The sequence below is a fragment of the Dermacentor variabilis genome, chromosome 3 (genome assembly GCF_050947875.1).
Source record: "Dermacentor variabilis isolate Ectoservices chromosome 3, ASM5094787v1, whole genome shotgun sequence".
Taxonomy (NCBI): Eukaryota; Metazoa; Arthropoda; class Arachnida; order Ixodida; family Ixodidae; genus Dermacentor; species Dermacentor variabilis.
In genome coordinates this window covers 4,489,532-4,502,029 of record NC_134570.1, presented here as the reverse complement: position 1 = coordinate 4,502,029, position 12,498 = coordinate 4,489,532, and the positions used below count along the sequence as shown (strand labels likewise).

General features: G+C 46.2%; 1 long non-coding RNA gene across 1 annotated transcript in view; it reads left to right on the top strand.

Annotated features, from left to right (window-relative positions):
• The window catches only part of LOC142575096 (uncharacterized), a 49,377-nt gene that overhangs the window by 35,086 nt on the left and 1,793 nt on the right, over nt 1-12,498 (top strand). Inside the window, exon 2 of the long non-coding RNA XR_012826561.1 lies at nt 4,508-4,819. This is a non-coding gene — a long non-coding RNA (uncharacterized LOC142575096). The remainder of the gene's footprint in view (nt 1-4,507; nt 4,820-12,498) is intronic.

The window sequence follows — 12,498 nt, the reverse complement described above, 5'->3', positions numbered from 1 at the left end:
GGAAAGCGGGGATCACCGGCAAGGGGAGCAAGGAAAGGAGGCGCAACCGGCGAGGAGAGGAGGCTCCATGCCAGTAGGACTGTGCGAGTGGGTGCGTGGGAGAGCGCGCACATCGGCGACAAACCTCGTAGCCATATGGCTATGATTGCATCCCATGCTTGCGGCGACGCCGGCGTCCGTTCGCAGTACAGTTCAGACAGCAGCAACAGAGGCAGTCATAGATAGGCTTTCGCCTATCGCAGTTTAGCCCAGCAATGTGCCCAAGAAATCTATGCTTCTTTGTGGATAAATCAGCAAAACGGCCGATGTGCTCGTAGAATGTGTGTCTTGTGTGTTTGCAGAGGTGACTGTACTTGCATTTTCTTAGAGGGATTGGCTACGACAAGCATCTGGAAAGAGCCAGCGCTAATCACATATCTATAGTGCACTAGAACATTGTTCTAGTACACTATACATACATCGTTTCGGAACGGCTGCGCGTCGAAGCAATGGATACGTGTTTGTGTTGCATTTCAGATAATTTTTTTTTGAAGCTGAATAGGGCTGATGTATATGCTCGTATGTATTTTTACGTTAGCGAATAAATACACGGTGTTCAATATCCCAGTAGTAGCACCACATTAACCTAAATTATTTTTCTACGTAAAACAATAAATATTTATTGTATTTTGTGAATTGTTTGGTGGCATGCAGAGCGATTATGCTAGGCGTTCGGACGACCCCCCCCCCCCCTTTAGCCTGCACCTAAGCTGCAACTTGTCAAAGCTATCACAGATGCTGCCATGATAGGCACTGGCTTCTCCTTGAAGCTTGCTACCACAGACAGTAGAACAAGCAGGACAGTGGCAACTGCATACACCACTGCCTCTTTGCAATCCATAAAAGGGACATCGAAACTGTTCCAAGAGACATCAAAATCCTTTTGTGGATTGTGAACAGGCATGTTGTGTACGAGTTGCTGCTGTCCTGTGGCAAGTACAAAGGACAGACGGGACGGTGTCTTAATTATCGCTTAAGAGAGCATAGATTAAATGTGAGAAATTACTGTGATGGTTATCTGTCTGTTCACTGTCATGAATGCAGTTGCCCTCCTTTGTTCAGTGATTGTGTGGTTCTGGGCAGGCACAGAGATGGAGATGTGCATGAAATTATTGCAGCACAGGCTATCAATTGGAGTGGTCAAAGCTGTGGCATCACCCCATCTATAAACCTGTTAGATAAAGAAACAGTCTTTTTTGGAAAGTTCAGTTTGATGTATTGATCAAGTGTGGCACTACTGTGCATGGTGTGTAAAGTTTTTTTTTTTTCTGTGAATAAATTGTTGAAGTTAGCGCATTGTGTTGTCAACATCTCCCTTCTGTCCTCGTCTGCTGGCACTAAAGATGTTATATCCCTATTCCCCCTTCTGTCCGCTTCCGCCCAAAAAAAAGGGGTTGGATGATGCTTGCCATTGTGCCAGCTGCTCTCTGCCAACTGCGACCACTGCATATGATGATGCTGTGCGACCATAGCATGGCAGATTGTCTGCACGAGTTCCCCTTCTCTGTGACATTATCTGAAATCTTTCAGATCTGAACCATGGGTCACCATGTACTCAGAAAGCTGTTTCAACATGTAATTACTTGGTTTTTATATTCTAATAAATTTGGCAAGGCAACTTAATGCTTGTGTGACTAAGAAATTCTGTGAAAAAGGTGGAGATTTACAATTTGCTTAGAAATTGCCTATAGAAAACCGCATTCAAGTTTCTAGATACTAAACTATCCTTCCCTACCTCATATCTATTCATTTTTCATGCACCATTAAACTTATATCGGGGCAGGAGCATTCCAAGAACTAAAGACAGTCAGAGTAATCACAATACATAAAAGGGGTTGCTGAACTTGCACTTCTACCTGTTGACCAATCTTTGTGTTACTCCTTTTGAATAAGGTAGAGGAACAATACATTAAAGATAAATATGCATGTGCCTAACTGAACATATCATTCCCTAATAAATTTGTGTTCAGGTTCCACTACTGTACTGACTTTGCGCTATTCTTTATTGACAAAATTGAACATGCCAGCAACAAACACAATTATACTGATGCTGCGTTCATCGACTTAACCAAAGCATTTGACATCCCATTCATAGCATGCTATTCTATAAACTCCTTGCCATCAGTGTTGTTTGGCTTGCATTGACTATAATTAAGAGCTGTCTGTCTAATGGACAGCAAGGCGCTTATACTGATCTGACACTATCAAACGTATCATTAAAGAATTACTCATTCACAGGTGTACCCAGGGATAAATTTCTGGCTCTCTATTATTTCTTATTTATATTTAAGTTCTAGTATGCAATCAATCAGGTAAGGGAATACATCTACTTAGGGCAGGTAGTGACGGCGGATCTGGATCATGAGACGGAAATAATCAGAAGAATAAAAATGGGCTGGGGTGCGTTTGGCAGGCATTCTCAGATCATGAACAGTAGGTTGCCGTTATCCCTCAAGAGAAAAGTGTATAATAGCTGTGTCTTACCAGTACTCACCGACGGGCCAGAAACCTGGAGGCTTACGAAAAGCGTTCTACTCAAATTGAGGATGGCGCAACGAGCTATGGAAAGAAGAATGATAGGTGTAACGTTAAGGGATAAGAAAAGAGCAGATTGGGTGAGGGAACAAACGCGAGTTAATGACATCTTAGTTGAAATGGGCATGGGCAGATGTAATGAGGAGGGAAGATAACCGATGGTCATTAAGGGTTACGGACTGGATTCCAATGGAAGGGAAGCGTAGCAGGGGGCGGCAGAAAGTTAGGTGGGCGGATGAGATTAAGAAGTTTGCAGGGACGACATGGCCATAATTAGTACATGACCGGGGTTGTTGGAGAAGTATGGGAGAGGCCTTTGCCCTGCAGTGGGCGTAACCAGGCTGATGATGATGAAATGATGAAATGCAATCAATATCATTCTGCTTCTGCATTGCTGCTGTCTGATGAGCATGCTCATCTAGTTGCCTTTGACCAAACTGAACACTGGGGTAAATAATACATTAGCATGGTGTCAGTGTAACTCTCTTGAAGTTTACCCCTCCAAAAGCAGACTTACGAGATTCATGACAACTAAGTCATCACTTAGTCTTCCATGTAGCTTAATTCGTTTGTTGGCTTGAACATTTTTTTAGGGGGCACATTCAGTTCATCTCTACCAACAACAAAAGTTCTAACCACAGAAATGTTACATCTGGAGTTCCCCAGGATGCGGGCTTATCACCCCTACTATTCTTAATTTATATTGTGACGGTGTAGGAGATCTGCACCAGCGTTTAATTAAACATAACAGCAAGGCCTCTGAGCTACAGTATCAAAAAACAGTCGACCTCGTCTTCTTTCATTCCTGCACTTCCAGCACCATACCATACTGTAACATAAATCTCCGGAAGCAAAAGCACCGTCCCAGTGCTGCCTGAGGTACATGGTGCTAGTCTGAGTGGTAGGGCTTGAGCTTCGATATGTGTACAAGTTCTGTGGCCGGAGCCGCAGACACGGGAAGGGCAACCACACGGGATACCTCGTATGTCAAGTCAGTCACTTGGTGCACCAAGCGATAGGGTCCAACCTAACGGGGCAGAAGCTATTCGCAGAGATCCACGTGACGAGAAGGCCGCCAGCCAAGATTAAAGTGGGCATCTCAGTGGTGGCGTTTTATGAACAGTCTGAGAAACTACAAGATGGTCATGGGCAATGCGGCAGGCAGTTTCGGCGCGGGCAATGGCATCCAAGGCATAGAGCAAGTCGCAGATGAATCTGTGGGAAGCAAGGAATCAAATGGCAGGAGTGCGTTGCGGTCATACAAAAGATAGGAAGGTGAATAACCCGCAGTGTCATGACGAAGAGTTAGAAGTGAAGGTGACAAAGGACAATGCACAGTCCCAATCCCGATGATCTTCCAACACATACATAGCGAGCATGTCGGTAAGCGCGTGGTTGAGGCTGAGCTCAGTCAGTCCATTTGTGTGGGGATGGTAAGCTGTCGTGAACTGATGATAAGTGGTGAAGGATTGTAGAAGATCGTCAACGACTTTGGTGAAGAAGCAATGGCTGCAATCTATTAGGAGCTGACGAGGAGCATGGTGTTGTCGAATAACACCTCGAAGGAGAAAAATCGGCAACATCAGTGGCGCAGCTCATGGGGAGAGCTCGCGTGATAGTGAAGAGAGTCGCATAATTTGTGGTGACTGCAATCCTACGGTTGCCAAGTGCTGACACAGGGAAAGGTCCAAGTAGGTCCAAGCCAACATGTAAAAACGGCTCGCCGGGAATGTCGACCGGCTGGAGTAGGCCAGCTGGACGCGAAGAGGGTATCTTGCAATTTTGACTGCTCTCGCAGGTTGCAGCGTATCGTTGAACGAAACAGTGAAGGGCAGGCCAGAAGAAGCGCCAACGGACGCAGTCATAAGTGCAATGTGGGCTCGGTGGCTGTGCCACGATACAGTCCACTAAACTGCTGCTGTTTAACATGCAGGTGCTCATCATCGCACTGATCGGCGCAGCTCTGCCCGCTACCATCTCGGCTGTCCCACAATCAACTTCAATCTGCCTGGAACCGTGCCTTGGCCGTGCCCCTGCTGTCTATCGCCGAGTCACGCTAGCGCCCCCTACGCTTCTACTAGCGCCGCCTGTGACGAGCGTGATCGGCCCTACCACCAGGGAGCTGCCTGCGTCAGCAACATATGGCAGATCGCCTATAAAAGCCCAACGCCTTCACGCGCCAACCTGTGGGCTCGGTGGCTGTGCCACGATACAGTCCACTAAACTGCTGCTGTTTAACATGCAGGTTAGTCAGTGTTATAGTCTATACGCTAAGAAATCAAGCAACTATGTTTTGGTACTGCTGCCGAGCCCCCGGTGTCTGTTTGCCATCGCAATGAATTGTATTCATGTCTCGCGCTCTTTGCTGCTACTGTCGGGCGACATAGAAACTAACCCCGGCCCTGACACTAACGCTATACTAACTGAACTAAAGAAGCTATCCGCTGGGCAATCGCAGTTAATTAACGAGATTCAAGGTTTAAAAAGCGGACTAGTCGAGACTAACAATTCGATTTCTGAACTAAACAGAAGAATGCATGCCGTCGAGAGCCACTGTCAACACATCGAGGACCTGCAGCGACAGGTTGAAACATTTAAGACTTCTGCGGCCGTGACGACACGGGCAATCTCCGATATAGAAGCGCGCATCGATGACGCAGAAAGCCGAGCCCGCCGCAACAACCTTGTCTTCTTTGGTATCCCCGACCCAAGTGCGTCTACATCCGCCGCTCAGGCAGAGGAAGAAATCATTCGGCTTTGCGCCGACCAATTAAACATAACCGTGCATCCTGAGGCGATTGAACGTGCGCATCGTCTCGGCCGCCATTCTGATAACCGAAACCGTCCTATAATCGTAAAGTTCCTTTTTTATAAAACAAAAGAAAAAATTCTCTCTAACGGCCGCAAGTTGAAAGGCACTAACTATAGCATTCGCGAAGACTACTCTCGTACTGTGCAGAATGCCCGGAAACATCTTTTGGCTTTTGCAAGGACCAAGTCAGCTGCATTTTCATTACGCTACAAAACTCTGTTCATAGGATCTGCTAAGTACATGTACGACGAAACTACAAAATGTGTAAAAGAAATCCAATAGCAATCGCTGCATCACCGTCATCCAACACACCGTTCGATAACGACAACCCGCCCTAACAGTACTATTTCAGCAATATACTCTAACATACGTAGCTTCCTTTCCAAACGTGACGTTGTATCTAATCTGGTCTTATCATCTGGATGTAACTTGTTGATACTTACAGAAACCTGGCTAACCGCTGACGTATCCGACGCGGAGGTCATGGATGACCTACCCGGTTTCCATGTCTTCCGTAACGATCGCCAGCACTCTAGAGGCGGCGGGGTGCTCATCGCCGTTAGTAATACGATGCCCTGCTCCGTTGTTCACAACTCAAGTGACCTTGAAATATTATGGCTACTCTTTCGTGCAACCCCGCAAACTATTTTACTTGGCGTTTGCTACCGCCCCCCGCGAGCAGACACTAGCTTCACTGACAAGCTCAACCGCGTCCTAGATGTACTAATGAAAAAATACACTAACGCTCAGATTTTGCTCTTTGGAGACTTTAATTTCCCTAATGTCAGTTGGGATAACTATCCACCTTCGTCACATAATACAACCGAAAATGATTTCCTCGAAGTCTGCTTTAATTTCAACTTGACCCAGCTAGTCTTAGAACCAACACGCGTGGTGAATGACTCGGCCAACATTTTAGATCTCGTATTAACTAACAATCCGTCTAGCCTATCTTCGATATCGTATCTCCCGGCAATTAGTGACCATAAAGTAATCCACACTGTCTTTAACTTTAGCTTTCCAAAACGAGAATCGTGGAATAAAATAATACGCCTATACGATAAAGGCAACTACGAAGCCATTAACAACGAACTAATGTCCTTCTACCCCACTTTCAGTGATGAATTCCACAACCGCACACTTCAAGCAAATTGGTCGATCTTCCAACAAAAAATCACCGACCTTGCTAATAACCACATTCCAGTTGTTTCAGTACCGACTAACAGCAATAAACCTTGGTTCACAAAAAAATTATCAACTCTAGAAAACAGGAAGAAACGATTTTTTCGGTCTGCAAAGCAAACCAATTGTGCTGTGGCCTGGGACAAATATTACGAGGCAGAGAAAGTTTATCTCTCGGCTATACGCCGCGAAAAACACTCTTTTTTCCATGACACGTTGCCTCGTGTACTAAACACTAACCCCCAGAAATTCTGGCAGTTACTAAACCCCAAGCCACCGAATGCTATCACTATTGCCGACCATAACGATATAGTAATCCCCGAAGAAGAGTGTGCCGATGCATTTAACCGCGCGTTTTCATCAGTATTCACCACTGAACCTGATGCTCTGTTACCTATACCACCGTCAGCTGTGCAATCTGTTATGTCACCGATCGAATTCACTGAACATGGCATAACGGCAATAATTGAAAAGCTAAAACTCTCATCGTCATCTGGGGCAGATGGCATCAACTCTAAACTGTTAAAAAATACTAAACTCATCTGCGCATCGTACTTTAGATTAATCTTCTCACAGTCTTTATCCTCCTGTAGCATCCCCGTCACATGGAAGGAAGGGCAGGTCGTTCCAATCTACAAATCAGGTAATAAAAACTCGCCTCTTAACTACAGACCGATTTCCCTAACCAGCGTACCCTGCAAGATAATGGAGCACGTCATTTTCACCCAAATTATGCACTTCCTTGACGCTAACAACTATTTTCACCCATCCCAACACGGTTTTCGTAAAGGTCTCTCGTGCGAAACGCAACTTGCTATGTTCTTCCATGACTTACACGTTAATCTTGATGCTAACATCCAAATCGATGCCATTTTTCTGGATTATGCTAAAGCATTTGACAAGTTACCTCACCAACGCCTAATACTCAAGCTCTCCCAGCTGAACCTGCACCCTGACGTCTTAAATTGGATTATTGAATTTCTCACTAACCGATCACAGTCAGTGCATGTCAACAATCGCACCTCCGCACCCCTCCCTGTAACTTCTGGCGTCCCACAAGGTAGTGTTCTAGGCCCCCTACTTTTTCTTATTTATATTAACGACCTTCTCCTTAATGTTTCCTCTCAAATACGTATGTTCGCTGATGATTGTGTCATCTACCGCACAATTACTAATGACTCTGACCACAGTATCTTACAAAATGACCTTAACAAAGTGCAAGGCTGGTGCAACCACTGGTTAATGACCCTTAATGCCAATAAATGTAAAGTAATGTGCTTCACTCGCCGCCATCAGCCGTTATACTCACCGTATAATATTACTAATACTACCTTAGAAAAAGTGGACACATTTAAATACCTCGGCGTCACCCTTTCATACGACTTAGACTGGTCTGCTCATGTTACGCGCATTACTGCATCTGCTAACCAAACACTTGGATTCCTAAAACGCCATCTGCGTCATGCACCGCAACACGTCAAACTACTAGCATTCAAGACGCTCGTACGTCCGAAAATTGAATACGCATCCCCCATCTGGTCACCACATCAAACTTACCTTATCAATGCACTTGAAAGAATTCAGAATCGTGCGGCAAGATTCATTCATTCTTCGTATTCTTATAACACTAGCGTATCACTACTTAAAGCACAGTCCGCCTTAAACACGCTATCATCCCGGCGTCGCATTGATTCGTTAATCCTCTTTCACAAGTTCTATTACAGTTCGCTCCACCATGCACCATATGTGCTGGCCCCACCCCCTCGCCATTCCCTGCGTACAGGGCATTCCTTGCAAGTAACCCGTCCACGCAGCCGAACTACAACCTTCTCTGCGTCCTTCTTTTGCCGATCATCAAGCGACTGGAACGGCCTGCCCTGTAGCATAACTGAAATCACCTGTTCAACGACGTTTGCTGATAAGCTTATTACTAATATCCTTCACTGAACTCATGTGGCCACCAATTAAAATGCACATTTGTAAACCCCACCCCTTATGTAATACCCCCATTTCAGGGGTCTTTAAGGAAAATAAAAGTGAAGTGAAGTGAAGTGAATCGACACCCAAGTGGCCAGTGGTGGGGGCATCGTGAAGCTGTGCGAGAATGTTCAAGCGTAGGTGTTCCTGAACGACAAGAAGGTTGGCGCTGTTGGGATCAAAGTTGCACCTGCACAACACACTGTCTTTTAAAATGAAGAGCCGGAGTGGGGCGTTCGAGGGTTGTGTGGTGAGGCGATTGATAATAGATTGTAAGGAGGGGTCATGACGCTGCTCGATGGCGACGTCGAGAAAGTCCGTAATGAATAGAACACAGGCGTCAATGTCGTTGTCAGTGAGATCAGGTGGGCAAGCCGGATGTCGAGACAGGCAGTCGGTGTACATGTGCAGTCGCCCTGATTTATATGTTCCATAAAACCATAAAAGGTGTATTCCTGTAACCGTAATGTCCAACGGCCGAGGCATCCTGCAGAATCTTTCAGCAAAGATAGCCAACAGAAAGCATGGTGATCCGTAACAACAGAGAAAAGTGTCACCCGTAAAGGTAGGAGTGAAACTTAGCGATGGCCCACATGAGAGCAAGGCATTCACGTTCGGTTATGGAGTAATTCTGCTCAGAACAAGAAGGGAGTTAGCTGGCATAGGCAATAATGCAGGGCAAACCATTCTGTCATTGGGCAAGAATAGCAACGATGCCATGACCACTCGCATCTGTATGGACTTTGGTTTCGGCGGCTGGGTCAAAATGAGCCAAAATGGGCCGATTCGCGAGTCTGGAAAACGCGGTGGCCTGATCAGGTCCCCATAAAAAAGAAATGTCCTTCTTGAGAAGACCAGTCAAAGTGCGGGTGATGTCCATGAAGTTCCTGATGAAGCATCAAAAGTAGCAACATAGTCCTATAAAGGTAAGAACATCATTCGAAGAGCACAGAAGGGGGAATTTTTTACAGCCTGGATCTTATCAGGATCAGGCTGTATGCCAGCACCATCGATGAGGTGGCCAAAGACTTTAATGTGACAGCACCTAAAATGGCCTTTAGCAGAGTTGAGCTGTAGATCGGCTTTTCGGAAAACGGCAAAAACGGCTGAGAGACGATGGAGATGGCTTTCGAAGTTGGACGAATAAACAAGGTGGCCAAAGACTTTGATGTGACAGCACCAAAATGGCCTTTAGCAGAGTTGAGCTGTAGATCGGCTTTTCGGAAAACGGCAAAAACGGCTGAGAGACGATGGAGATGGGTTTCGAAGTTGGACGAATAAACAAGAACATCATAAAGGTAGCAAAAGCATATGGACCACTTAAGACCTCGAAGAAGAGAGACTCTCATGAGTTCGAAGGTGACGGGCATTGCAGAGCCCAAGCAGTATGACCTTAAGTTGGTAGAGGCCATCAGGTGTAACGAAGGCTGTTTTCTCGCGATTGTGTTCATCAACAGCAATTTGTCAATACCCAGAGTGGAGATCAATGGAGGAGAAGTACCTGGCGCCGTGCAAACAGTCTAACACATCATCAATCCGTGGAAGGAGGGTACACGTCTTTCTTGGTGACCTTGTTCAGATGGCGATAATCCCCTCAAAACCTCCAAGTGTTGGCCTTTTTCTTCACCAGTATGACTCGGGAGGCCCAAGGACTGGAAGAAGGCTCTACAATGTTCTCAATTATTTTGTCAACCTGGGGCCGTATTCTGTAACAGTTCACTTTGGAACCGGTTCGCTCTCACGAATTCCATTGGTCGATGCTTCGTTGTCATCATTCCTGGTGGGCATGACAACAAATTTTGTTGTCATCACACAGGTTATCAATCATCTGGAAAGGAACCCACCGTCTGCTACAAGAGGAACCGCGGAGAAGTGGTTCGCTCGAGGGTCGTGCACGATGACGAGTACAATCTTGAGGGTTGCTAGAGCAACCATGGCTGTCTGCTAGTCTCACGCTGGCAGGCGCAATGAGAGGGATGCCGATGGTGGCTTCTTTGGTTCTGTTGCTGGTGAGCATTGGCCAAAGACAATGACGTGACAGGAGGCAATGGTACAACGTGTACGACATGAGCGAAGGCAAGTTCTGAAGGCATTTCAGGCGCCCCAAAAGCAGAATGTGATGGATTTCCAATGAGCCGGAATATAACAGACAAGATTTATTATCGTTGACACTGTAATGTAAGTGCCGTGTGTACTTTTTTTTTTTTTTTTTTGCTACAAGTTGTTTTCAGCAGTGCGTCTGGACTGCCGTCACTAGGGTCATTATGGTTGAGGGAAAAGAAAAAGGGTTGCGAGATTTCTCCCCATGCTCCAGAAGAAAGCAGCAGCTTCCTTGAAAGCTGCTTCCTTGACTGCGGCAAGGTTCTCTAAGTTGTGGGATGTGTGGACAGAACTCTCATCGCAATTGTCCACCTTAAGAAGTTCAGGAAGTTCAGCCACGGCTAAACAAAATCCCATTAGAGCCGCAGCCTACGCACAGAGAACCGCTTGGATTGCTTAATGTATGGCGCACCACCTAGCGACAAAAAGTAAATAAAGCAACGCAGATAAGATTAAACCACTAGCTGTCTGCATCGGAAGCTCAGTTATTACTGAAAATTAAGTGTGCAGGTGTTGTATACAAACTAATATTTTTTTACCCAACTAGCAACATCCTTCAATTACTATATCATCCCCAAAGTAAAAACGAAAATGATGACATGACCTTGCGACAGAATACTGCTCGTTCATTGGTCTCCCTCGTGCCGTGACATTCCACTCTTTCTCCAAGTGACGTCACCTTGACATAACAGCCAGACTGAACTGGTTCCAAAGCGAACCGTTACAGAATACAGTTCCTAGTTTTATACGATGGTGTGTTCGGGTGCTGAAACACAGTGAGGTCTCCGGTGAATGGGAAGGGCATCACCTGTGTTTATGCTATAAAAAACCAGCATGGTCTGACCCAACGAACGACCACCAAAATCGAAAATATCTTAGTGCGAAACTACGAGGGAGCAGAGAGCATCAGCGTAATCTGGTCGCAAGTCAGGGGAACTCGTTCGGCGTAATGGGTCCTCAGCGTGGAAGTGGAAGTTGACTCTACAGCAGTCAAGTCAAGCTGAGGATGAGTAGCAAGTGCCGAAACAGTACAGTGCTGCAAGGAATGCAGTGTTGCTGGGGAAATATCTAGTGGAAGAACTTGCATCGATGAGCTGAAGTTTAGAACGGGAAGGCACACTTGATTATTCCAAACTGAAACAATGGTGTTGGGTAACATAACACGGTGGGTTAAGAGAACATCCAGAACAGGAGAACAGGATATGCCATGTAGTCTCCGTCAGGGAGAGCAGGAAAGGGCACCACTGAAACATATGTTGTGGCATGGGGCGGCAGAAGAACGAATTGGCCAAATCTAAGGTGGGGCTCGTCTGCACCGTTGTTGGCAGTACATTGATTCGGGTAGATCTAAGCGTAGAACGCCGGAAGAGCAGTCGATAAGCACAGAGTGGAGTGTCAAAAAAGTCAATATCTAGAACCGCATCATGAGGGCAGTGGTCGTTGACAGCAAAGACGACATACATAACACGACTGGGAATGTTAATACAGGTAGTATATAGGCCGAGAACGGCAGTTGTGCTGCCATTGGCAACTTGAACAGCATGGGGAGGCGGCAGGTGTGAGCACTTTCTTAAGGTGTCGGCGGAGGGCAGAGTTCATTACGGATATCTGGGCACCTGTGTCTATTAGAGCGGTTATGGACAGACCATCAATGAGAACTTCAATATGGTTGCGTCGAGGAGCAGAGGTCAAGAGAGAATTTTCAGTCCGGATCATCAGTGCAGCGTCACCTCCGGGCACTGCATTATTTAGTTTTCCGAGTTGCGACAGTGGTACGACAGAGACGATGAATGGCGACGCATCGGTAGGCGGGACTGTTGAGCTTGAGGCGAGGTCGAATGCCTGGGATTAGG